Consider the following 27,500-nt stretch of genomic DNA (forward strand, 5'->3'; position numbering starts at 1 on the left):
ATATATATATATAACAGTAAAAAATAAAGAAAAACAGGCAAAAAAAAGCCCACCAAAACAATACAGAACAAAATACTAACAACCCCGTCTTCAACTTGCCGACAAAGAATAAAAAAATTGAAATAAAAATAAAAAGTAACTAAAATGCAAAAGCAAATAAAAAGAAAATTGGAAAAAAGATAAAAATATATAAAAAGCAGTAAAAACTAAATAAAATATACGAGGAAAAGGAAAAAAAAGACGTAAACAAAAACAGTATAAAGGAAAAATAAAAATAAAATAAAGAAAAGAACTAACAAAAATTTATAGAAGGTAATTATGATGCTTGAACAAGTAATTCATCTCTCTTTTTGTCTGTCTACCAGCCTGTCTGGCTGTCTGTGTATGTATGGAGTTACAAATTTGAGAGTGTGTGTGCTGTGTGTCTTTGAGTATATATATATATATATATATATATATATATATATATATATATATATGTGTGTGTGTGTGTGTGTGTGTGTGTGTGTGTGTGTGTGTGTGTGTGTGTTTGCATTTGAGTGTATATATATGTGTGTGTGTTTCTGTATATATACACACCTTTGTGCGTGTCATTTTTCTCGTTACACTGTCCTTTTACTCTGCGCGCACGTGCGTATGCATATATATATAAGTAATAAATGAGTATATGCATATATACGTACATGTATGTGCATACCTACATCTACCTGTATATATGGATGCATATCTGGGTACAGGACGTTGCAAACAAAACGTAGACAAAAAAAAATAATAACCAGAGTACAGAAAACACACAAGCCACATAGAGAACATTTCCTTCATCAGCTGCCACCATTCTAACACTGGCGTTTGGAAGAGTTAGGACATGGGATTGCACCTAGAAAGTTCCCATCCGAGGCACAAGTCTGTGCAAAGTTGTTTATGGAAGATTAACAGTTGCCCATGTAAACCAGCCTCCCCTCAGCACGCCACTGATGTTATCCAAGGGAAAGGCAAAGGCCGATACAGCCTGGCACCAGTGATGTCGCCTCTCATTTCTACAGATGAGTGAACTGGAGCAACGTGAAATAAAGTTCGGCTTGCTCACGAACACAACACAGCCCCGTCAAACTATCGAACTCTCTACCTCATGATTGTGAGCCCGACGCTCTAACCACTGAGCCATGCTATATATATATATATATATATCTATATATATATATATATATATATATATATATATATATATGGGAAGAATTCACAAAAAAGCAAAAGACGAAGACAGGTTATGTAGACAACAAACAGATGTATTAGTTTAACGCTCGGGAAGTGAAAAAACTCTTTAACGTTTCGAGCCTACCCTCTTCCACAGAAAGAAACAAGGAGAGAAAATAAAGAATGTGTAGTGGCTAGCGATCTATCGGGCGTCCTCTTGTTGTTTGTTATTGTTAATTCTATTGTTCGTTTACTTGATTTGACTATAAGAGAGAGAGAGAGAGAAGAGACAGAGAAAGAGAGAGAGAGAGAGAGAGAGATAGAGAGAGAGAAAGAGAGAGAGAAAGAGAGAGAGAGATAGAGAGAGAGAAAGAGAGAGAGGGAAATATAAACGAACAAATTTTGTGAGAATTGTTTCGCTGAGAATATTTATTCAATATAAGTATCATGCGATGTTTTGAATTACACGAGGCATTATGCAGTTCTCACGCTCATCAGACAATATTTAAAACAGAGTGAAACGATGACTTGTCGAGTAATCGATTGATCCTTACACACGCGAAGTTATAGTTAAAGGGACCGATATATAAAATGAGCAAAATGGAGGCATCATGAAACAAACAGACAATCAAAAATAGTATAGCCAGGTAGGGGAAGAATTATGATTCACAGTTATAGATCGTAAGATGTAAGAAAGTTACTGAGAATCATACATGTAATAACGCAGATAATTGACGCTGATAAACACATTAACTCCTTTAGGTAGACGTTTATGGTGGCTCAAAAAGAGAAAGACCGATTTATCTTTTTATTTTGTTTTATATACGTACATTTATACCCATACACATTCACATTTATACATGAATCCTATATGAGCAAAATATATGTGTATGGGTGTGTGTGCATGTATATTATACGTTATATGGAACGTATGTCACAGGTTGTTAAAAGCGGATTCTTTTAAAGAAAATACTCATTTAATATATTCAAAGTTACAACACAAAACTCATTGAAAAATATATAACGGAATTTGGTGAAAATCAAGCACAAAAGATATAAATAACGGAAAAAATTTTTGTAGTCAGTAGTAGTAACAAATGAGAGAAATAATACTCAATACTACGAAAAGTGTGTGTTACTCTAACATAGCTGGTTGAATCCCGCATTGATAATTACGCAGTTTGTCAAGTCACCATGTTGGAATATACATAATATATTCATACAAACATGCACATGCAGAGGAGGAAGCGGGAACAGAAGCATCTGAGAAGGTGAAAGAGCAGAAGATGGATAAGAAAAGAAGAAGAAAAAAAAACAGAAGTTGAAGGAAGAGTAGTGGAAAAAGAGAGAGGAGAAATTGATGAAGAACGAAACGAAGTTGAAGAAAAGAGAAAAATGGAAAACGAAACAAGTGCGTCCAGATCTTAATGATCAGTGTTGACCAGGGGTTAAAATAAAAAGAAAATCAAAAACGAAAAACAAAAGAAAAAGAATAAATAAATAATAAAGTTAATTAGCAATTAAGTAGCTGTAATAAATAATCTGAAGTGAGAGAAGATCAACCTACCTTTGTCATGTGGTGTCAACGATGGATAATCCAAGTGGTCGTTCGACCTGCAAGAAATAGAAGTTAAAATCTCTGACTCTCAAAATGTAGATTGCCGTTCTTGAAATATATATATATATAAAAACATGCTAGATAATATTGTCACAGTTATATTGACTCAAATAAAGATGGGGTGCATTTTGATCATAGACCTGCTGCTTCAGAAACGTTACATACTAATTAAAAAAAAACCTTTCTACTATAGGCACAAGGACTGAATTTTAGGGGAGGGGACTAGTCGATTTCATCGATTCCTTTTTCACTAGTACTTAATTTATCGATCCCGAAAGAGTAAAACGTAAAGTCGACCTCGGCGGAATTTGAACTCAGAACGTAAAGACGGACGAAATGCCGTTAAGCATTTCGTCCAGCGTGCTAACGATTCTGCCAGCCTGCCGACTTAATAATCTTTTCCATTGTAGGCACAAGGCCTGAAATTTGTGAGGAAGGGATTAAGTCAATTATATAGACCCCAGTGTGTATTTGGGGCTTATTTAATCGACCACGAAAGAATGAAAGGCAAAGTCGGTCTTGGTGGAGTTTGAACTCAGAACGTAGCGACAAATGAAATACCGCTAAGCATTTCGTCCAGCGTGCTAACGTTTCTGCCATCTCGCTGCTTTAATAATAATAGAAGAATATACACATACACACATATGCACGACGGACTTCCACGCAATTTCTGTCTATCAAATTCTCTCACACGACATTGGTCGGCCCGGGGCTATTGTAGGAAGGACTTGCTCTTGGTGCCACGCTGTGAGATTGAACCAGAAACCACGAGGTCGCAAAGCGAACTCGCTGTTCGTAATTTAGGCAGAATTCCAGCAAATTTTGAAGGAGGTGGGTAATTATACAACTTCTGTATGTTATCGACTGCCCCGGGGGAATCAGAAATATGGTTGATTTCGGAGGATTTGAACTCGGAACGTAAAGAGCCGTAAATATAGTAAAGCTTTTGTCCTTTATTCCAACGATTTTGTTTTAAATTAATATGAAGATAACGGCGAAGTTGTTGACGTTGATAATGGTGCTTGTGCGGATGATGATGATGATGATGGTGCTTGTGATGATGATGATGATGATGGTGCTTGTGATGATGATGATGATGGTGCTTGTGATGATGATGATGGTGCTTGTGATGATGATGATAATGATGATGATGGTGCTTGTGATGATGATGACGATGGTGCTTGTGATGATGATGATGATGGTGCTTGTGATGATGATGATGATGGTGCTTGTGATGATGATGATGGTGCTTGTGATGATGATGATGATGATGGTGCTTGTGATGATGATGATGGTGCTTGTGATGATGATGATGGTGCTTGTGATGATGATGATGGTGCTTGTGATGATGATGATGGTGCTTGTGATGATGATGATAATGATGATGATGGTGCTTGTGATGATGATGATGATGGTGCTTGTGATGATGATGACGATGGTGCTTGTGATGATGATGATGGTGCTTGTGATGATGATGACGATGGTGCTTGTGATGATGATGATGGTGCTTGTGTTGATGATGATGATGATGATGAGAATGATGGCGATGGTGGCAATGATGATGACGACGACAACGCCAAAGATGGGAATAATTAGTATGTTGCTGCTGCTACCGCTGCTGCTGATTTTTAACGTTGATACAAGATCACCAGAGTATAACCACCACCACCACCACCACCACCATCACCTGACTAGACCACACCACACCACACCACACCACCAAAACTGTCACTCCTCCGCCAGCCACCACAACCCCGGTTCCACGAACCCCCCTAGCCTCCTCACCTCCTTTTTTCTCCTCTCCATTAATCTACAAACAACGACAACAATCACAATATATTTATTTATTTTCTTCGTCTCTTCTCTTCAAAATAAAATTTTGAGGAAGTTTTCTTGAAAATGTTATTCTTTGAAATTTTTCTTTGAAAATGTATTTGTTCTTTTTAATATATATATATATATATATATATATATATATATATATATATATATATATATATATCTGTATGTAGTAGTAATTATTTTTTCTTCTCAAAAATGTGATAAAGATATTTACTTAATTAAAGTTTTGCAGCTTTTTTCAGTTATCTTCCATATTTTCTTTGAATCCTTCTTCAATTTCTTTGTGTTTTTTTTGTCTTTTGTTTTGCATTTCCGTCACTCCCTAGATAGTATCTTCAATACTAAATACGTCCATTTATTTATACATCCATATATGTATCCTCATACACACACACACACACACACACACACACACACACACATATATATATAGTGTGATATACAGCCATATATCCATACATTCATGTTGCACGTTGCTGCAAAAACCAAGACAAGCACATTCACAGACATACGTATACATACATACATACATACATACATACATGCATGCATGCTTACATACATACATACATACATACATACGCATATGCAGATACACATACGCTAATACACATAGATGCATGCATGTATACACACAAACCTGAACAAACGAGGAAGATTCACAGTAATTCTCGTTTTGAGGTTGTGGAACATAGAAATAGGGAGGGAGGGAGGGAGAGAGAGAAAGAGATGGAGAGAGAGCGAGAGAGACATTGAGAGAGAGAGATATTGAGAGAGAGAGAGAGAGAGAGAAGGAGAGAGAGACACTGAGACAGAGAGAGAGAGACAGACACTGAGAGAGTGAGAGAGAGACAGAGAGAGAGACAGAGGGAGAGACACTTAGAGAGAGATACTTAGAGAGAGAGAGAGAGAGAGACACCTAGAGAGAGAGAAAGAGACACCTAGAGAGAGAGACACCTAGAGAGAGAGAGAGAGAGACACCTAGAGAGAGAGAGAGAGAGAGAGAGAGAGACACCTAGAGAGAGACCAAGAGAGAGACGCTTAAAGAGAGAGATACTTAGAGAGAGAGACGCTTAGAGACAGAGAGACACTCAGAGAGAGACGTTTAGAGAGAGAGAGAGAGAAAGAGTGAACAGGACGCATGCCATTTTCTGGGTATAGTCGTTGTCTGGATATGAAACCCCCACGATAAAATAATGGATTAGATCAGTAGTTTCCGACCATTCTTTTTTTCTTATGGACGCCTTAGATTCCTATTTTACTCTGGTGGACTATATATATTTTTATAACTGCATATTATGAAGAATTGTATGAAAAACTTGCTAAAATATTTTGTGTATTGTGAAAATGTATCTAATTTATTGCAGATAAATTTTAACAACGAAAATATGGACCTCGGTCTAGAATCAATGGATTAGACAGAATGACAACTCTAGCAATGTAGTATTTGACTGAAGTAATGTTGGCACTCCGTCGCTTACGACGTCGAGGGTTCCAGTTGATCCAATCAACGGAACAGCCTGCCCGTGAGATTAACGTGCAAGTAGCTGAGTACTCCACAGACACGTGTACCTTTAACGTAGTTCTCGGGGATATTCAGCGTGACACAGTGTGACAAGGCTGGCCCTTTGAAATACAGGCACAACAGAAACAGGAAGTAAGAGTGAGAGAAAGTTGTGGGGAAAGAGTACAGCAGGGTTCGCCACCATCCCCCTGCCGGAGCCTCGTGGAGCTTTAGGTGTTTTCACTCAATAAACACTCACAACGCCCGGTCTGGGAATCGAAACCGCGATCCTATGACCGCGAGTCCGCTACCCTAACCACTAGGCCATTGCGCCTCCACAGACTGAAGTAATATACAGGTAGATATTGGACAACTGCTGTTCTGGCCAATAGTAAGGTATTAGGAAACGAACAACATGAGCAAAAGAGGTCGCCAAAGCAAGATGCGAGAAAGCATTCGACAATCAGAGACAGATGAGGAATGAATCGGTGGAAGAGAAGCCATATAGAAACGAAAGAATATATCTGCAAAACAAGATCAGATCAGACTTTGCTGTAGATTATCTGTAAATCTTTAAATTAAATTAAATGCTTTATAAATACGGATTGAAGATTGGAAGACAACAAAGTTGTTTCACTAAATTCTTCATTAGCGCAGGCGTCACACGTGGTTAAGGAAATCACTTCTTAACTACATGGCTACGGGTTCGGTCCTACTGTGTGGCACATTGGACAAATGCGTTATGACCGAATTAGGTAGACGGATACTGTGTGGAAGTACGTTGTGTGTACGTGTGCAACCAACGCTTGACAACCGATACTGGTTTGTTTACGTCCCTATACCTTCGCAGTTCAGCAAAGGACTGGTAAAATAAGTACCAGACTTAAAAACAAGTTTGTTCGACTCAGCTTTTCAAGGTGGTGGCTCGAGCTTGGCTCCTGTCCAATGATTGATAGACAAAAGAATCTTTTTCAAAATTAATTGAAGCAAAGTCAGCGTATTCCAATAGAAATTTAGTATCAAAAGAGGAGGATTTACAGAACTGCAAGTGCCTTCTACTATAGCCTCGGGCCGACCAAAGCCTTTTGAGTGGATTTGGTTGACGGAAACTGAAAGAAGCCAGTCATATCTATCTATCTATCTATCTATCTATCTAGCGTGCGTGCGTGCGTGCGTGCGTGCGTGTGTGTCTCCACCATCATTTGGCAACTTATGTTGGTGTGTTGGCGTCCCAGTAACTTAGCGGGGGTGATTTCTTCAGTAAAATAAGTGGGTCAAGTAAAAAAAATACTATGGACGTCTTTAAACTTTTCTTAATCTTCCCTGTTGTAAAAAAAACAACAACAAAAACAATCCCACATTTTATTCCAGAATTCTCTGATCCAATGCTTATCGTTTTGTATTTGTTTTCGGTAAGCTGATTCATTTGCAAACAAATTCATGCAAGCAGCATGGACTAAAACTTCCTAAGAAAATACGAAATCGCAATATTTTCACCAGTTTCAATGTCGTGATTAGCGAAACGCGAAACCGGTCAATTATTGTAATAGTCTATCCTCTGAAATATATTAAAAATATATAAATTGTATGTATTTTCCTTGTATTATATATTTTTTCGCTGCAACTCACCACATGGGGAAAATCTCTTCAACGAAATTCATTTTTACTAATATATATATATATATATATATATATATAACATACAAAAATAAGAGGAATGACCAGCAAAAGTGGACTCCTATGTGCTAGAAATAGATGCCGAATCATCTAACCACGAAAAAAATATGTTCTCAGTAAAAATTCAGCGACACAACAGACTGTAAAAGGGCAAGATAAATGAAAAATACTAAATAAAAAAACGATTAACCTACGTACCATGGTTTCACCTGTTAAAACTTACATAAGTAAATATTTGCAGGATCATCAGCGTAGTCTGTCGATTTAAAATATAATTTCCAGAACTAGACACACGACGTCCACCCGAAAGGAAGCACGTGTAGAGTTCTACATATTACATTCAGTGTATCCTTTCAAATATCTTCAATCTGGCGCACTAAGTCCGGAAATAATTCTGCATTTAACAAATTTTTGCAGCTAATTTACCGGTTTGAGAATATCATTATTTAAAATTTATTAATGAGGGTAGAAATTGATATTAATCAATTAAAACCAGTGGTCTAGCATATTAAAAAAATCCGAAGATTAAAATAATATTTAGTATTTTTTCATTCGTCTTGCCCTTTTACAGTCTGTTGTGTCGCTGAATTGTTACTGAGAACATATTTTTTTCGTGATTAGATGATTCGGCATCTATTTCTAGCATATAGGAGTCCACTTTTGCTGGTCGTTCCTCTTATTTTTGTATGTAATATAATTTTAATCTTCGGATTTTTTAATATGCTAGACCACTGGTTTTAATTGATTAATATCAATTTCTACCCTCATTAATAAATTTTATATATATATATATATATATATATATATATATATATATATATATGGGAGAATATACAAATAATAACAACAGACGAGGACAGGTGGTGTAAATAGCAAAAGTATATATATATATATATATATATATATATATATATATATATATATATATATATATATTCAATAATAGGACGAATTCTTTTACAAAAATTTATCAAGTAGCTAGCGTGATAAAAAACTTCATAAGGGAAAAATTCATCATTTATTCCCGAGGGGATGGTCATATTTTTTGCCACGCACTATATACTTTCGTCTTCACTTCAGCTTTATAATTATTATTATTATAATTGTTTTTGTCAATTATAATGTCAGTGCACAAACGAATGAAAAAAAAAAAAGGCACTCAACAGGGCTTCCATTCAATAATCAAAGCCTGAAAGGGACAGGTTTCTGTTAGAGTCCCGTGAAACTTTAAAGTCACATGTAGGCGAATCAAACTGTTTATATATATATATATATACATATATATAACAATTAGAAAATGGAGAATAATATGCTGAACCCAACTACTTGCAGACGATGTATCCCGTTGAATTCATTAATTTAATTCATCTCACGTTATATATATATATATATATATATATATATATATATATATATATATCATTGGTCTGGAGTAAAGATCTGATAGTGTTCCCATATAACTGTGTATGTGAAACAAAGCTTTCATTACCAGTGTTAATTGGTCTAGAGCAATCAATATAAATTCATTACAAATATTCTGTTAAGTACAGAATATTTATTCCGTACCATAAATGCCTGTAAATGTCTGGACTGTTTTCTGCTAAGCTTGCTACATAAAGAAATAGCTTTGTTGTTCAAGACGAATTTATTTTTACATTATCTGTAGGTATGTATGTTTGTCCATCCATCCATCTACACATATATATATATATATATACATAGAGACACATACACACAGATATGTGTTTACGCATACATGCACGCATGTAAATATATATATACATTTACACGTATATATATATATATATGTATGTATGTGTGTGTGTACATATTGATACATAAGTGTGTATGACGCACTCATGCAGGCACACATACACATCAACCATATATACAATCCCGTTCTGCTTCTCCAAGTCATCGTACTAACTCCCTCTCCATCACTTTTACTCGCGTTTGCACCCTCTTCCTCTCTCCTTTTTATCACCCCTCCTTTCTTCCTATCTCTCCCTCTTTCTCTCCTTTATACTCTCGCTAGTAAAATCGCTATTAACATTACAATTTATATCCACACACACAAAAAAAAAAGAAAAAGAACCCAAAACAAAAATATCCACATCTTTACTTCTTTATTTCTGATTTATATTTTTGTCTTTTGTCTGGCATTTTTATTTTTCCTAAAAAGCCATTCATTTCCCATGATTCTCTTGGCAGACGATAGAACCTACTTGTTAATGGCGCTTCAATTGCAGGAAATTGAACGCTTTCTAGATCACTGGGTCTTTCTCCCTACCTCTCACGCCTTGTCTAACATTCACCTCCACTCTCTCTCTCATAAACATATAAATTTTCTGAGATTTTTCACAGCTCTCCCCCTTTCCTACACTTTCCGCCTCCTCCTATCTCATCCTCTTAAAATTTTCTCTCTCCTCCTCTCTCTCTCTTCCATACGTTTCGTTCATCAATCTCTCCCGCTTTCTCATATTTTCTTGAACTCTTTCTCCTCCCTATCACATATTGCTGATCTCTCGTTTTTCTTCTTATAATTTCTCCATTTGTATTTCTTTACAGCTACGTTTTCCTTGTCTCTATCTATCTATCTATCTAGACATATTGTCTGTGTGCGTCCTTGCCATTGTCTTTATCTCCTACTCGTTCTATTCGTCATCTTTCATACTTGATCTATCTAACTTTCTTTGAAGAGATACTTACTATCCCTTCTCCCTGTCTCTCTCTCTCTCATTCTAGTAATCTACTCACCTAGCCATCTACCTGTTCACCCATCATTCTATCCATTCAACTCCACAATACTCTCTCGCAATCTAACCTGTCTGTCTGTCTATCTATCCATCAAGCCTGGCTCTCTAACCTCTCTCTCTATTTGTCTGTCCGTCTTGACTATCTAGTCTATCTATCCTCTCTCTCTCTATCTATCTACATAATATTCTCTCTCACACACACACACGCACACACACACACACGCACATGCACACACACGCACACAAACACACATTCTCTCATATCTGTTCTTATCCTCTTATTTTATTCATCTCCAGTGCTTCTTTTTACATTCTTGCTTACTCTCTCTATTTCTCCAATTTTTTCTTCGGTTCCTCTCTCTCTCACCCTCTCTCCCCTATCTCTCTCCCTCTCTCTCTCCCTCCCCCTCTCTCTCTTTCTTTCTTGCTTCATTACATTACACTATAGACTTTATTCATAAAGGTTTTATTAATTTTCTCTTATAATTCTTCATAAATTTTTTTCCGCTTTTTTCTCTCAGCCAAGTCTCTCTTAATGAAATTTTCCTGCACAGTTTCGACTCCCTTCTCTCTCCCTCTGTCTATATCAGTCCCCCCTTTCTTTCTCCCTCTGCCTATGTCAGTCTCACCTTTCTTTCTCTCACTCTCTCTCTCTCTTTCATTGCTTTCTTGTTCGCATATTTCTCTTCCCATTTAATTACCCAAACTTTTATCTTTCATTTGTTTCAGGCCTTCGACTGCGGCCATGCTGGGGCACCACCTTGAAAGGTTTTAGCCGAATATATCGACCGAGTACTTATTTTTAAGTCTGACACTAATTCTATCGGACTCTTTTGTCGAACCGCTAAGTTATGACGACGTAAAACAACTCCCGTTGTCAAGCGGTGGTGGGGGACAAACAAAGACACTCTACAGTATACACATGACAGGCTTCCATACAGTTTCCGTCCATCACATCCACTCCCAAGGCTTTGGTCGATCCAGGGGTTTATAGAAGAAGACATCCGTCCAAGCTGCCACGCCGTGGGACTGAACCAGAAACCAACTGGTTGTGAATCGAGCTCTTTAACCACATAGCCACGCTGACGCCTCTATTTCATGTTTTCTTCATAACATCCCGCTTCCACACGGGCTTCCACACGGGCTTCCACACGGGCTTCCACACGGGCTTCCACACAATTTTCGTCCATCACATCCATTCCCAAGGCTTTGAAAGACACAGGGGTTTATAGCAGAAAAAAATCCGTCCAAGATTCCACGCAGTGAGACCGACCCGGAAACTAACCGGTTGCGAATCGAGCTCCTTAACCACACAGCCATGCTGACGCCTCCATGACGCCGCTTTCTTCATTTTGATTTTCCCTAAAACTCCTCTGTTTTTCTGTCTGTCTGTCTGTCTCTTTCTCTCATACTCACAACTATTCTCTGTTTTCCCATTCTCTCTCACACTCTACCCGTACAACTTCTATTCTATCTAACACACTCATTATCCTCCTGATATTCAAGTTCTCTTTTGGTCTCTTCATCCAATGTTTTTTATTCAATAAATTTTAAGCCAGACAGTTATCTTCTTTCCTCTCTCACCTTCTCTCTATCTCTCTCTCACTCTCTCTCTCTCTCTCTCTCTCTCTCTCTTTCTCTTTATATATATGTATTCCTCGCTCTCTTGGCTATTCGTCTCTCTCTCTCTCTCTCTCTCTCTCTCTCTCTCTCTATATATATATATATATATATATATATATATGTAGAACTTCCTCTGACTATACATAAAAATTCCTCTGTCTATACCTCTTCCCTCCTCTCCCTCTCTCTATAAAACGTACTGTGTTCCTCTCAAATCTATTCCACCTTAAATCCATCAATTCTTTCTCATTAATCCTTGTATCACTGAATCCATCCATCTGTCTCCCGATACATCTCTTTCTCTCCCATCTTTCCTAATCTGCCACTCTCCCCACTTTCTCATTATCGCCCTGTTTCTCGTCTCTCTCCCTTTTTATTCATTTCTTTTCACCTCCACCTGTTACTGCTCTCCATAATCCCCCACCTCACCAAACAAACAAACAAGAGTAACTAAACATACAATAAATCACAACAACAACAAAAAATCTCTTTCCCCTTTTGCTGCTGATAAGACAATAACAACAACAATAATGTTGACGATGTCATCGTAGATGGTAACAACAACAATAATAGCAACAGTATTACCATAACAACAACAGCGACCATGATAATGAAGACAACGATAATAGCAATTACAACGTTAACAATGACAGCAACGCGCTGCAGATATGGCCCGTTCGCCGATATAATAAGAAGACTGTTATATCTTTTTGGGGCGAAATGTTGGCCAATAAGAACACATATATATATGCATGTATGTATATGTGCGTGTATGTATGCATATATATATGTGTGCGTACATTTATATATGTTTGTATGCTTGTATCCATTTTTATTTTATTTTATATTATATATTGTATATTCCATATTCTATACCCCACATTAGTTCTGCAGGAATATAAATAAAACATAAAAAACAGACAGTGTTGGAACTCTTTTAAGCAAAATAATATATATATATATATATATATATATATATATATATATATATATATATGTATGTATATATAGATGTACAGGCATCATATCTATGTATGTGTGTGTATGTTGTTCCCACCACCACTTGACAACCGACGTTGGTGTGTTTATGCCCCCGTAATTAGAGGTTCGGCAAAAGAGACCGATAAAATAAGTACCAGACTTTGAAAAGTACTGAGAGTCGATTCGTTTAACTCAAATTCTTCAAGGCGGTGCTCCAGTGTGGCCGCAGTCGGATGACAAACAAGCAGAAAATAAAAGATATTGTCTACTGTGAAATGCCAAAAAGGTTTGTCGTCCATGGGGTCACTGATATAATTTCGCTCCTCCTAGAATTGTGCAGGTCCCTGGGCCGCAGAAAGGTAATAGAAACTATGACATTCATTTTTCGTTCATTTCTTCATAGTACTGTCTATTATGAAGTGTCAAAAAGTTTCGTCAACCATGTGGTCGCTGATATAATTCCACTCCACCTAGAATTGTGTGAGCCAACGGGCCGCAGAAGTGCAACGAAATTTAAAGACGCTGGTTGGTAGATTGATTTGCAGAGTAATTAGAGTGCCCAATAGAATGCAATGCTTCTCTCTGTGCACCGAGTTCAAATCCCGAGGAGACCAATTTCACGTTTTAGTCTTTGAAAATCCAGTGGTTGGGGGCGAAGGCGCGTGGCCTAATGGCTTAGGCGGTGGTCTCACAATCGTAAGATCCTGGTCTCGATTCCTGGTCCGAGCAATGCATTGTTCCATTTCACGTTGTTCTTAGCTGTAAATGAAGTGTCCTGTTTTGTGGGGAGTGTTGTAATCTCACGCTCTTAAACACCAGGAAAAACCGCGTTAAAATCTAGCCTCACTTGTCTTAGAACCCATGACAAACCTAAGCCAGACCAGAGGGTGTTGAGGACTTATAGAATATCAGGATTTAAATGTTGTAGAGAGGTGGATAAGATGGTTTTTCTGTATCTGTCCTAGCTGCTAATGTTCTGAGTTCAAATTCCGACTAGGTGCTGATGACCACAACTAATCAGTCTACCACGTGAGCACACTGTCCAACTAGTTGCTCCTCTGGTCTGCGTCAGATTGAAAGACTGTAAGAACGATAGATAATCCGGCAACGGCACATAGAGGATTTCATTCAGTTGTAGACCGATGACGGTTTATGGGAAAATATGGAAAATGGTATTTAGGGGTTTTATCGATTAAGGGTAACATGCCTTTTCACGTATGTGCGCAGACGTGGGTAAGATTTTCTTTTGGGGAAAACCAAAAGGTTTATAAAATCTCGAGTAAAGCAATATCTTGGGGTTATAGTAATTATCTCTTGATAACAAGCTACTGCATACACAGATTAGTATTAGGGTCCTAGACTCTTATCCCTTCTCCGCTCGGGCAACTGCGTAGTATGTCGATGTCTTGGGGCAGGAATAAAATGACAAGCAGTTGTCTGTGTATGCGAGGCTTGCATGTCGCCAGCACCGATGCTTACCTGGCATCAGAGTGATCACAGGCGTTGCTGTCAGACATCACAAGATGCTCTACCGATTCTCCCATTGAGTTTTAGACATTCTTCAGTGCCACCAACGCTATCTCAACAAGAACGCAACGAAGCAACAGGTGAGCTTTTACCTGACCGCTCGACTTGCTAAGATTAGCAAGAAAAATCTTCTTCAGATCACAGTTTAAGGACAAAACGCATTGGAGAAAATGCTTCTTGATTCTCTGTGGAAAATATATAGGACGGTCACGGCTGGATTAATGTTCGATCATAGATTGTTTTGATTGAGAATGAACAGTGGCTAAACATCATGAGCAACGGTGGCAGCAGCAATAACACAAACAAAATAAAGCGACAACACACACTTCATCATCATCACCACCATCATCAAGACAATAACGACGACAAATATCATCATCATCTGCAGCAACAAGAACAGCAGCACCATCACCAGCAACATCAATGTCGTCGTCGTCGTCATCATCATCAATAACAGCAACATCATCAACATCAACAGTACCATTATTATCAGCAGCAGCAGCACCATTATCATCGTCAATGTCATCATCATCATCATCATCAACATCAACAATACCATTATTATCATCATCATCATCAGCAGCAGCACCATTATCGCCATCAATGTCATCATCATCATCATCATCATCATCATCAACAGTAGCATCAGTAAACGATTTTCTAAGCAATTACATCAAAGTAAAGCAGCTCTAATTAAATCCAGTTATTATGAAGGTCAGAAAATTGATTGCGTCATCATACGCCTCCGCAGCCACCACCACCACCACCACTACCACCACTACCATCACCACGACAACCAAAATCAAAACGAAGTACAGCACAGCATCACTACATCGTCTTCGCCACCAACACCATACTCAATTCCACTACAATCATCATCACCATCACCATCACCACCGTCATCAACATCGATACGAGTCAGCTTCCGAAACGCCACCACCATCATTCCCCGACTGTTACTGATATTACAACCACTACAACCTGAACCACCACCACTAATACTAATACCACCCCCACCCCCACTGTAACTACTATAATCTACTACCACCACCGACATCAATTACTAATATTATAACCACCACAACCTGAACCACCACCATAACTACTATCAACAACATCAAAACCAACTACCACCACCACCACCACCACCACCACCTATAACATCAATACCCCCGCCACCACCATCACCACATCAATACGAACCTCTACTAGCACCACCACCACTGCCGCCGCCGCCACCACCAACTAGAGTCTACTGCTACACCACTGACACGAGCGCCATTACCAGCGATATCAATGTCAGACGGCAGCAGTGGTACTCAATCCCTCTTTTGTCGTTGGAGCCCTTTGATTTCCATTTTACTCGGCTTTTACATTCCATTTACATTCGTTGTGTATATAAAAAAAAGTGGAGGCGCGTGGCTTAGTGGTTAGGGTGTAAGCACCATGATCGTAAGATTGTGGTTTCGATTCCTGGACCGGGCGACGCGTTGTGTTCTTGAGCAAAACACTTCATTTCATGTTACTCCAGTCCACTCAGCTGGCAAATAGGAGTAACGCTGCGATGGACTGGAGTCCCGTCCAGCTGAGGAACACATACGCCATTGAAACCGGGAAACCAGACCCATGAGCCTGGCTAGGCTTTAAAAAGGGCGCATTTATTTATCTTTTATTATATAAAAAAAGCATCTTTTTAAGAATTAAATATTCTTAGAATTAAATATTATTAGGAATTATTTTAGAAGATCATTGTTAAAATATTTTGTGTCTTGTAGAAGTGCAACTGTTTTATTGCAGATAAATTTTTAACAGCAAAGTCTTATATTGATCCCTAGGGGATATGTAGAGTCTGGTTGAAAACCTCTGATCTACAGCAAAACATCAAGCACCACCAATAACACTACGTACCGTTAAAAGAAGAAAAAAATCAGAGTAATATTACGGTGTGTACATTAATTTTTAACACGTATTTTATACTGGATTAATTCCAGCTTGGCAAATGTATTGTTTGTTGTTTCCTATAAGAAGAAGGGTTCCAGGCCAGTTCCAAATGATCGATGGTGTGTCTACTACCGAAGAGGTGAAATCACACCGAAACACTGCGTCCCTGGCGTCACTTGGAGCTCAGATTGTATTTCTATACAAATTATCAACAGCAAGAGAAAATCGCGCAGCCAATACCTTTCACATTCTAGTGTGCAAGAGCGTATTAGAATAAACATACACACTAGAAGCGGGTATACAAAAGAAGCCGGAATTTTGCAATGTTATTTTGTTCATTTAGTTTTACATGTTAAAACTTTTATCGCCTTCGAAGCGTTTTCCATTTGAAGCAATGCATCGACCCAGACACGTTTTCCATGATTCGAAGCGGTCCTGGAACTCTTGCGAAGTGATGTTTTTTAACACCTTCATCGTTTTTTCTTCACTTCTTCCACATCTGCAAATTCCGTAGCACCAGATTTCATCACCAGTGATGTCCTTCGAAAAAAAGTCCGGAACAATTTCCAGTTGTTCTTTCAGTTCCCGACATGCATTCAACCGTGACTGCTTTTGATCTTCTGTGAACAAGCGAGGCACAAGTTTTGCTGCGACTCTTCATTTGCAATTCCTCGCTCAAAATTCGTTGGCAGGAGTTCCAGGACACACCAGTCATATCAAAAAGTCCATCAACTATTCGGTGACGGTCCTCCAAAATCAGTTCATGGATTTTCAGGATGATTTCATTCGTTCGTAAACTTGCATTTTGCTCATGGCAGCGTCCTTGTAAGCTGTTTGAAGCGTGACAGCTGCTTCGGCTGCCGTTTTCCTCAGCGGAAAACAGAATTTCAAAGAAGCACGCCATTTCTTCGTTTCAGTCATCGCAAAGATCGACGAACAGGGGAGAAGCACTGCAAAACGAAAACGCACCACGTGACAGTACGACTCCACTCGACGACAGCGGTCGGCAGACTGATGCCTGAGGTTTGCATCAAGTGGCTTCTAGCGGCGGAAGCCTGAACTATAACGGGCTTGTCCCACAGAGAACGTTTTCGTTTACTTTTAGGTATCTCCTCGTGTGTATGAGTACGTAATATATATAAATTAAAAAGTCTCTATCTGATCTGATATAAACGAAATTGTTACAAACACACATATGGACGCACATACTTACATATAAGCACGAACACATAAGTGCGTGCACACATATGAGCGTGCACACATACGAGCTTGCACACACACACACACACACACACACACACACACACACACACATGCTCATACCAAACAGTTTCGAAACAACGCCAAAACAACGCCAGATCATATATTCAAAATAAATGGAAGTGGAGAGACAAGTTACTGAAGAGATTGCAAGAGTGCAATGAAATAATTTAACAAAAAACTATATAAATTAATAAAGGACTGAACCAGTGCGTGTGTTTATTACTGGCATAATGCCTCTCCCAAGGTTTAATTGTATATATATATATATATATATATATACATACATACCTATGCATATGTTTACATATATGTGTATATCTGCCTACACACAAACACACCTTCTTCTGTATATCTCTATCATCCGAAGGGCACAAACGAGAAACTCGGAGTAATGTATTGTAAAATTTTTCTGCTTTCAATAAAGAACAGTCTACTTTCTATATTGAGTACTATGTTGTTTTCTCTTTGTTCATTTCATTTAAGCTCGTACGTAATAAAATATCTTCTATATGACAAATTACACACACACATACGTACGTACATATATATATATATATATATATATATATACGCGTGTGTGCACGCACACATATACACACACATTCGCTATGATATCCTTGTATGTTTCTGTTGTGCACTAAACTACTGCTGTTTCGCTTTCTTCTTATTGTTAAAGCACAGTCGGATTCCTTGAGGAGGGAATTCAATTTTATTCAATGATTTAATGCGAAAATTCTAAGTGAATCAATATAATATATATAATATTACACTCACACACATGTATATGACAGTACGTGTGTGTGTGCGTATATATCTACATACACACATACATTCATGTGTATATTCAGAATTATACGCTTCTATTCACATCTGCATATATATATATATATATATATATATATATATATATATATATATATATAATATACAGAAATATGAGTATATATATACATGAATACATATACATACACCTACATATACATATAATATACAGCTTTCTTTATGTATATGAACACATACCTCTCTATTTATCTATGAATATGAATGTGTGTGTATATATATACACATATACCACTTCATATATATAAATACACACATTTAGCTCTCTCTCTCTCTTTATATATATATATATATATATATATATATATATATATATATATATATACATACGCCCACATACATGCATAATACATATAACACTTTATATATATGAATGTATATACCCACATATATACAGCTCTATATATATAGGAATACACACACACTATCATATATATACATGCGCATCTATAATTCTCTACGCAACTGCATGCATCGGTACCAAAGCATTAGCTTAAGCCTTGAGCGTAAATTCTTGAATGAATGTCGAAGTCATATTATTCCATCGGGCACATCTGGGAATCATGCTGTCTCGTTTATTTGAAATTCCAAGAATTCAGTAACCAATGAATGAAGAAAAAGAAGCAACCAGCAAATTCTGCTACGCTATTTCATATTCAATGCAGTCCTACAGTTATTCTCTAGGATCATAATACATACATACAGTAACTAAATTTTATATACTGTATACGATATATATATATATATATATATATATATGCAGCATACTGTATACATGCATATTTATTGCATGCATTATATTACATACGTCATATGCATTATATATCTTTGGAAAACGAAATGTTTTTTGAAACATAATTACGATAATGTTTTAAAATTTGTATCGTCATTTATTTAAGGCCACAAGGCGGCAGAACCGTCAGCACGCCGGTCAGAATATTAAGCGGTATTTTTAGTGGTATTTCATCCATCTTTACGTTCCGAGTTCAAATTTCTGCCGCGGTCGAGTTTGCCTTTCATCCTTTCTGGGTCGATAAATTATATACAAGTTAAGCACTGTGTTCGATATAATCGATTGTTCCCCTCCCGCCAATTTTCGAGCCTTGTACCTGTTAGCAGAAAGGATTATTATAACTATTGTGGTATCTGGGGTCGGTCATGTTGCCAGTTTAGCGAATGAAAACACACGCACTTTATATATAGTGCGTGTGTTTTCATTGACTAAACTAGCAACATGACCATCCCCAAATACAACAATATCTGTTTCAACACACGAATTCACATCAAGAATTTTGCAGAACGAATAATATAAACGATTATTATAATTATTATTATTCAAATTGCGTAGCGGTATTTCGTCCGTCTTATATTCTTAGTTCAATTTCCACTAAGGTCGACTTTGTCTTTCATCCCTTCAAGGTCGATAAAATAAGTACCAATTGAGCACTGGGGATCGATGTAATCGACTTGCCTCTCTCCTGTAATTGCTGGCCTTGCGCCAAATTTTGACATCATCATCATCATTATTATTATGGTAGTGAGCTGGCAGAATTGTTAGCGCATCAGACAACATATATTTGGCGTCCTTTATTTCGGCTCTTTGCATTCTTTGTTTAAGTCTTGCCAAAACCAACTTTGCCTTTTATTGATACTGAACCCGGAACAATGTGTTTGGAAAGCAAGCTTCTTACTGCACAGCCAAGCCCCCCACCCCCCACACAAAGCACAAAAATGCAAAACAAGGTAGAAAAATAGTACTCGAATACTGAAGGTAGAGTAATATGCTCGATCTATTATTAAAACTGGAAAAATGTCACATAACAGCTTTTTAAAGATGATTTTGCAGTTTTAATTATATATATATATAAAAGTATATATGTATATATATATAAAATACGAAGTGATGCTCATGGCTGGACAGCCTTCGATTTTAACTCTGCTCGATCAAGTCCTAAATAGTAGAATCGTTTGAGCGTTGGACAAAAATGTGTTGGAATGTTTTGGTATGGCTCTGTTTTGAGTTCAAATCTCGCCTATGTTATCGTTGTTTTTTCATCTCTCCAAGGTCGATATAAAAGAAAACATAATGTACCAGTCACCAAATGGGGTTGATTTAATCGACAAACTCCTCCCCGGCGGATTGGCAGAATTCTTAGTGTCGGATAAAATGCTTTGTAATATTTGTTGCGTTTCTTTATGTTCTGAGTTCAAATATTGTGAAGGTTAACTTTGCTTTTCATCCCTCCGTTATCGATAAAATAAAGTACCAATCAAGTACTGTATGGATTTAATCGATTAACATCCTCCACCCAAGTTTCTGTCCTTGTGAAGATGTCGGGTAGCAATTATCCTCAACAGTAACAACAGAAACAAAGGCAGCAGCATCACCAGCAGCTTGAAAACAACAGCAGCAGCTGCAATCGCAGCGACAAAGGCAGCAGCAGCAACAGCGGCAGCATCAGTATTAGCAACAACAGCAGCAGTAGTAACATTAGCAACAACAGCATTAGCAACTGTGTGGTAAGTAGCTTCCTTACGAACCACATGGTTCCGGGTTCAGTCCCACTGCGTGGCATCATGGGTAAGTGTCTTCTACTACAGCATCGGGCCGACCAAAGCCTTGTGAGTGGATTTGGTAGACGGAAACTGAAAGAAGCCCGTCGTATATATATATATGTATGTGTATGTATATGTTTGTGTGTCTGTGTTTGTCCCCCACCCACATCGCTTGACAACCGATGCTGGTGTGTTTACGTCCCCGTAACTTAACGGTTCGGCTAAAGAGACCGATAGAATAAGTACTAGGCTTACAAAGAATAAGTCCTGGGATCGATTAGCTCGACTAAAAGGCAGTGCTCCAGCATGGCCACAGTCAAATGACTGAAACAAGTAAAAGAGTAAAAGAGTAATGGCAACAGCAGCAACAACGGCAGCAGTAATAGCATGAACAACCATACGTAGTCCCTTATTGTGGTTTAGTCATCATGGCCCAAGCCATGCTGGAGCAACACGTTCAGTGCCTGTCTAGGAGCTCCATCCTCTACTCAACATCATAAGGTAAGAAAATAGCTTGGGGTAAATATTGTGGAATATTATCCGTTCATAGTTGGCGGCGAAACGGTAATGTCGTTAAAGACAATGTTTGTTCTTGCTGAGAGCGTTTAGAGGACAAACACCACCGAGGTCAACTTTAGCTTTCACCTTTTCGGGGGTCGACGAAAAAAAATGAAAAAAATAAAGGCATCGGAGTGGCAATGCATACCCTGTGCACAGATAACTTTTTCGCAAATTATAGCGTGACTTTCAACACCTCGCTTACCCATGTTTCTTAACTGAACTGAATTAATTTTTTCTAAAGAAGTCAACTGATAAATAAACGAAACCCTCGAATGCGTCACTGTATACACATACACAGAGAAACTTGTGTGTGTGTGTGTGTGTGTGTGTGTGTGTGTGTGTGTGTGTGTGTGTGTGTGTGTGTGTGTGTGTGTGTGTGTGTGTGTGTGTGTGTGTGTGTGTGTGTGTGTGTGTGTGTGTATGTAGGGCACGTACCCACACATGTCTACGGGCATAGATATACCATGATCTATACACACGCAGACGAGGGTCGATTCATATTAAAAAAGAAAGTGAACAAAATATGACCGCTTGCTTATCAGGAAAATTTTGAGTTCGATTTTCTAGATTAATTTTTTTTTCTTTTGACTTTGCCTTTCACTCTCTTGGAATCGATAAATTAAGAATCTGTTGAGCACTGGGGTCGATGTAATCGAATAGCCCCTACCCGCAACATTTCAGGCCTTGTACCTATATTAGAAGGGATTATTACTATCACAATCACCACCGCCACACCCACCATCACAATTACAACCACCGCCACTCTAACTGCCACTAAAAAGGGTAGCCAAGCCCCCTCCACAATACACTGCCATAAAAAAATGAAGGACATATTGAAGAATTTGGATGCGCTACATATGGTAATATGATGTAACGATCACGGTTGGACCGCCTTTGATCATATCTCTGCTAAATCAGAGCTGACCCAGGGTTAAACATTACTACTACTGCCACCATCACCACCACCGCTATTACTAACACCACCACTACTACTACCATCACCACCTCCCCGTTAAGGACACAATAAAGTGAAAAATGAATACACTCAATATTTGATCGTTAATTATCCAAAATCGATTATCAAAGTTTAATTAAAGCCAAAAATTTACTTTTAATCTTCCGCTCAGTTATTTGGCGACTTCCATCATCCTTATAGGTTTATATTTCAATAATGATATCAAAGACGGGGACAAAAGCTCCAAAGATTTGGCAAATGAGGGGTGATGGGGGGGCGAGGTGGTGGTGGTGGTGGTAGGGATGTGTTGAGGTGCGGCGGGCGGCGGGGAGGGTAATCAACCGATCAGTCAATCAATCAAATCGAAACCAATATTTCAATGCTACTTTTTTTCTTTTATCGAAACCCCGGAAGTATAAAAGTTAATATCGATCTTAGAAGACTTCGAACTTAGAATGTAAAAGGAACAGAAAAGCGTGGCTGTGTGGTAAGAAGCTTGATTCACAACCACATGACTCCGGGTTCAGTCTCAATGCGTGGCACCTTGGGAAAGTCTCTTCTACTGTAGCCTCGCGCCGACCAAAACCTTGTAAGTGGATTTGGTCAACAGAAACTGAAAAAAGCCCGTCGTTAGCTCGTCGGACAAAATGCTCAGTGGCATTACCTCCGGCTCTTTGTGTTCTGAGATCAAATCCTGCCGAAGTAATTTTTGCTTTCCATTCCTTTGGGATCGATAAAATAAAGTACCGGTCAGGTACTGTTATCGATGTAAACGACTTGTCCCCTCCTCTCAAAATTTCCTGGTTACACTGCAGCTGAGCATCGAGCATTTGAACAATTATATCCCCGGGAAACCGGATAACCGTCCTTATGATTCCCAACACTGAAGATTCTGCAGCTCGCCGCCTTTCGCCCTCTTTTATCATTGTCGTTTCTATTATAGACACAAAACCTGAAGTTTTGGAGGAAGGGGGCAAAGTCGATTACGTCAAGCCCAGTAACCGATTGGTACTTGTTTCATCGACCCCGAAAAGATGAAAGGTGAAGTCGACCTTGGCAGAATGAATTTGAACTCAGAATGTAAAGACGGGCATGTTTAGTTTCAAATTTTGGCACAACGGATAGTGGGTAAGTCGATTGAGCGAAGGTAAAGAATACGCACACCCAGTGTTTAGGGTTAGGAATTGGGGTTTTTGTTACGCCGAAAACGGGTGGTGTACGTATTCTTTACCTCCGCCGTCGATTGCATCGACCCCAGTGTTCATGTGGTACCCATTTTATCGACCTCAAAATGATGAAAGGTAAAATCGACGTCGGCGGAATTTGAACTCAATACGTATAGCCGGACATAATACTGCTAAACACTTTGTCCGGCGTGCCAGCGATTTAGTCAGCCCACTGGAAAAACAAACGTTAAGATGTAATTTCGATGTCGAGTTAAAATCTGACAATCGTTTATTATATTTAGCAAAACCTTTGAAGAATGAAGATTTCGATGCGGTTTCGATATCCGGTGAAAATCTGACACTCGTTTATTATATGGAAGAGTTCTCGCTACGTTAGAACTAGAGTTAAACTTTTGAAGAATAAAAGATTTCGATGTGGTTTCGATATCCAGTAAAACTTTGATATTCAATTATATTATTTAGCCAAAAGTGCTTTGTACGTGTTTAGACAAGAGGTAAAATTCTGATGAACAGAGATTGCAACGAAGTTTTGGTAGCAATCGAAAAAACACTGACACTTAATCGATATCATAAAACAAAAACATAAGTAGACAAATTTACGAGACATATACACGGTAAGATCATAGATTTTAAAAAAAATAAATGAATCTAACAATAACATTGTTGAGAAATTAGTAACGTTTAAGAATCGAGACGACTCGAAGTAGTGAATCCGCAATCACGTGGTGCTGCAAAGCAAACTTTTTAATCTCCAACAACCGTAGATTTTTCAGGTGCGTTATAAATTATTATATTTAGCAAGCAGGGTAAAGATACTTACGGGAAAGCCATGATTCCGATGCAGTTTAGATATCCATTGTAATACCGACACGCAGATATATTTAGCTAGAAGGGTTAAGATTAACCTGAAGCTATAGGAAGTAATAAGAAGCAAAACTGGAAGTCCAAGACTTCGACGCGGCTGCTATATCAGGATCGTACATTCTTTGTCGTTAAATTCTAAATTGTTCGTCAACAGATGAATATTATATTTGCAATTATTCGCAGATCGTAAATTAAGTTATTAAAAGGTTATAAAGATGGTTAGAGTAAATTAGATAAGGTATGCCTCTCTTGGGAGAGGGAAACGAGAAGACAAATTTAATTTCCCTCCAATATCGCAATTAACGAGAGTAAACAAGGACTTGAAAGCGCAACGCATGCGTGCTCAGAGAAAAAAACAAGGAAAAGAAGGAAATATGTTATTGCGGATAAACATTTGAATAATTTATCCTGAGACATATTACACGAAATGTAGTGTCAACAGAAACGAGGTTGAAATGCATGGAGTGTTGCGTTCGAATACAGCCAAGTGTTCTAATTTTAAATTCTGTATGATTTTAAGCTTGTAGCTCATTAATTTGGGGAAAAAATTAAATAAATCATAAATAAAATCAATCCCTATATATATATATATATATATATATATACACAAAAATAAGAGGAATGACCAGGCATCTATTTCTAGCATATAGGAGTCCACTTTTGCTGGTCATTCCTCTTATTTTTGTATGTAATATAATTTTAATCTTCGGATTTTTTTTAAATATGCTAGACCACCATTGATTAATATCAATTTCTACCCTCATTAATAAATTATATATATATATATATATATATATATATATATATATATATCATCAGTAAATCATAAAGAGAAGCACATCCTAAGTTATAGAGCAGTACGAGACGTATGTAAAGCCAAGCGCTTTGTGGACGCGAAACCCTGGGTAACCCTATGAACAGGCCATAACCTTCTTTACCTAAATATATACACTCTTTTATTATTTTACTTGTTTCAGTCATTTGACTTTGGCCATGCTGGAGCACCGCCTTTAGTCGAGAAAATCGACCCCAGGACTTATTCTTTGTAAGCCTAGTACTTATTCTATATATTGATACAGGGGGAAATTAATAATTAACAACTAATAATTTCAAGTAGTTTGGTATGTTAAAAGAACCATTATCGGTAAACTTATCCAAAAATTTTATAATTAGAAGCATAATTATAATTAGGGTTCAACAAAAATTGCTTTACCACATACCGAAATTTAGAAATAGCAGTTCAATACTTTGATTTTATTCCTTTTAAATAAAGGGGGTAAAATCGGCGTAAATAAATACAGGGTGGCCCCAAAGTAGGTTTACAGTTATTCAACTATCGCTTTTGCATTCATATATTAACAGTTTAGATTTTAATTATAAAAAAAAACATTATTCTAGGCTAATTTAGTAAATTGTAAGATAAAAATTTAAATGTAATAAAATGTTTTAAAAGAATTTCGAAGTACCTACGTGATAACTGTAAACCTACTTTTGGGCCACCCTGTATATTCTGGGGTAATTGGTTCAAAAAGGTCCCCGACTCCTGTACTAAAGATTCTCAACTTTCAACTCATATTGAAAACGAATATCACTTTCAAGCGATATTCAAAATGAAATCATTTAATTGTAAAACTGTTACAAGTAAAGGTGTAATCGCAAAAAAAAAAAAAAAAAAAAAGAAACAATTTGTTTCTGAAATTTTTGTTGAGACTACAAACCTTCGAATGAAATCTTAACTGTCACACGTTTTGCGATTTGCTGATGAGAAGGAAAGGTTTCAAGAAAAGTTTAAGGGATATGTCGATATCAGTAAAGACAGAAAAGCTGCATCACTGACAAAATTTGTACCTTGTTATACACATTCACTTAATTTGGCACTCTCTCAATCAGCTTCAAGAGTTCGTGAATGTCGAATTTTCTTTAAAAAGAATTTCAACTTACTCCTCAAAGTCGACGGCTTGAATGACCCCTACTGGATGAAATCGTTCGAAGGTGATTTCCAAAGTTATATGTACGTTACTCGTGTCTTACTAAATACCTCAAAACGGTGCATCGTAGCGTGGAAAATATTTTCATTTTCAGACTGTCCATATTTCAAAGCATATAATACTAAACTTTACACGGAACACGGGGGAGGATGAAACACTCGGAAATCCCCCCACCCAACCTCAGTGAGGAGTGGTTGGGCTGCATGCCTTAGTTTCTTAGTCACCCTTCGCCACTGATACATACATATATATATATATATATATATATATATATATATATATATATATATATATATTGGGTTGGCAAGAAAGTAATTTCGTTTTTTGCAAATAGATTGAGTTACGATTTCTTTGAATGTCTTCTGTCAATGTTATGATTGTTTTATTTTTGACCTTTCATAGCTGTTACTTTTAGCCTACTTTAGAAGCAAACTACGCGTAAGTTTCTTTACAGTTGTCAACTTTAACATAGAATGCAAAAACGAACATTTTCACCATATTTTGCTTTTTTTTATTTCCTTAAAGGTAAGAAAGCTGCTGAGGCTCACGAAGAGATATGTGAAGTTTATGGTGTTGATGGCTTAACAGAACGCACATGTCAGAAATGGTTTTAAAAATTCCGT

The 27,500-nt window shown here is 37.6% G+C and overlaps 1 long non-coding RNA gene across 1 annotated transcript in view; it reads right to left on the reverse strand.

The window, feature by feature from the left end:
* Nucleotides 1-2,315: 2,315 nt before the first annotated feature.
* The window catches only part of LOC106869450 (uncharacterized), a 135,169-nt gene continuing 109,984 nt past the window's right edge, over nucleotides 2,316-27,500 (reverse strand). Inside the window, exon 3 of the long non-coding RNA XR_016237829.1 lies at nucleotides 2,316-2,808. This is a non-coding gene — a long non-coding RNA (uncharacterized LOC106869450). The remainder of the gene's footprint in view (nucleotides 2,809-27,500) is intronic.

This window comes from Octopus bimaculoides, chromosome 21 (genome assembly GCF_046866305.1).
Source record: "Octopus bimaculoides isolate indiv1 chromosome 21, ASM4686630v1, whole genome shotgun sequence".
In the NCBI taxonomy this organism is placed as follows: Eukaryota; Metazoa; Mollusca; class Cephalopoda; order Octopoda; family Octopodidae; genus Octopus; species Octopus bimaculoides.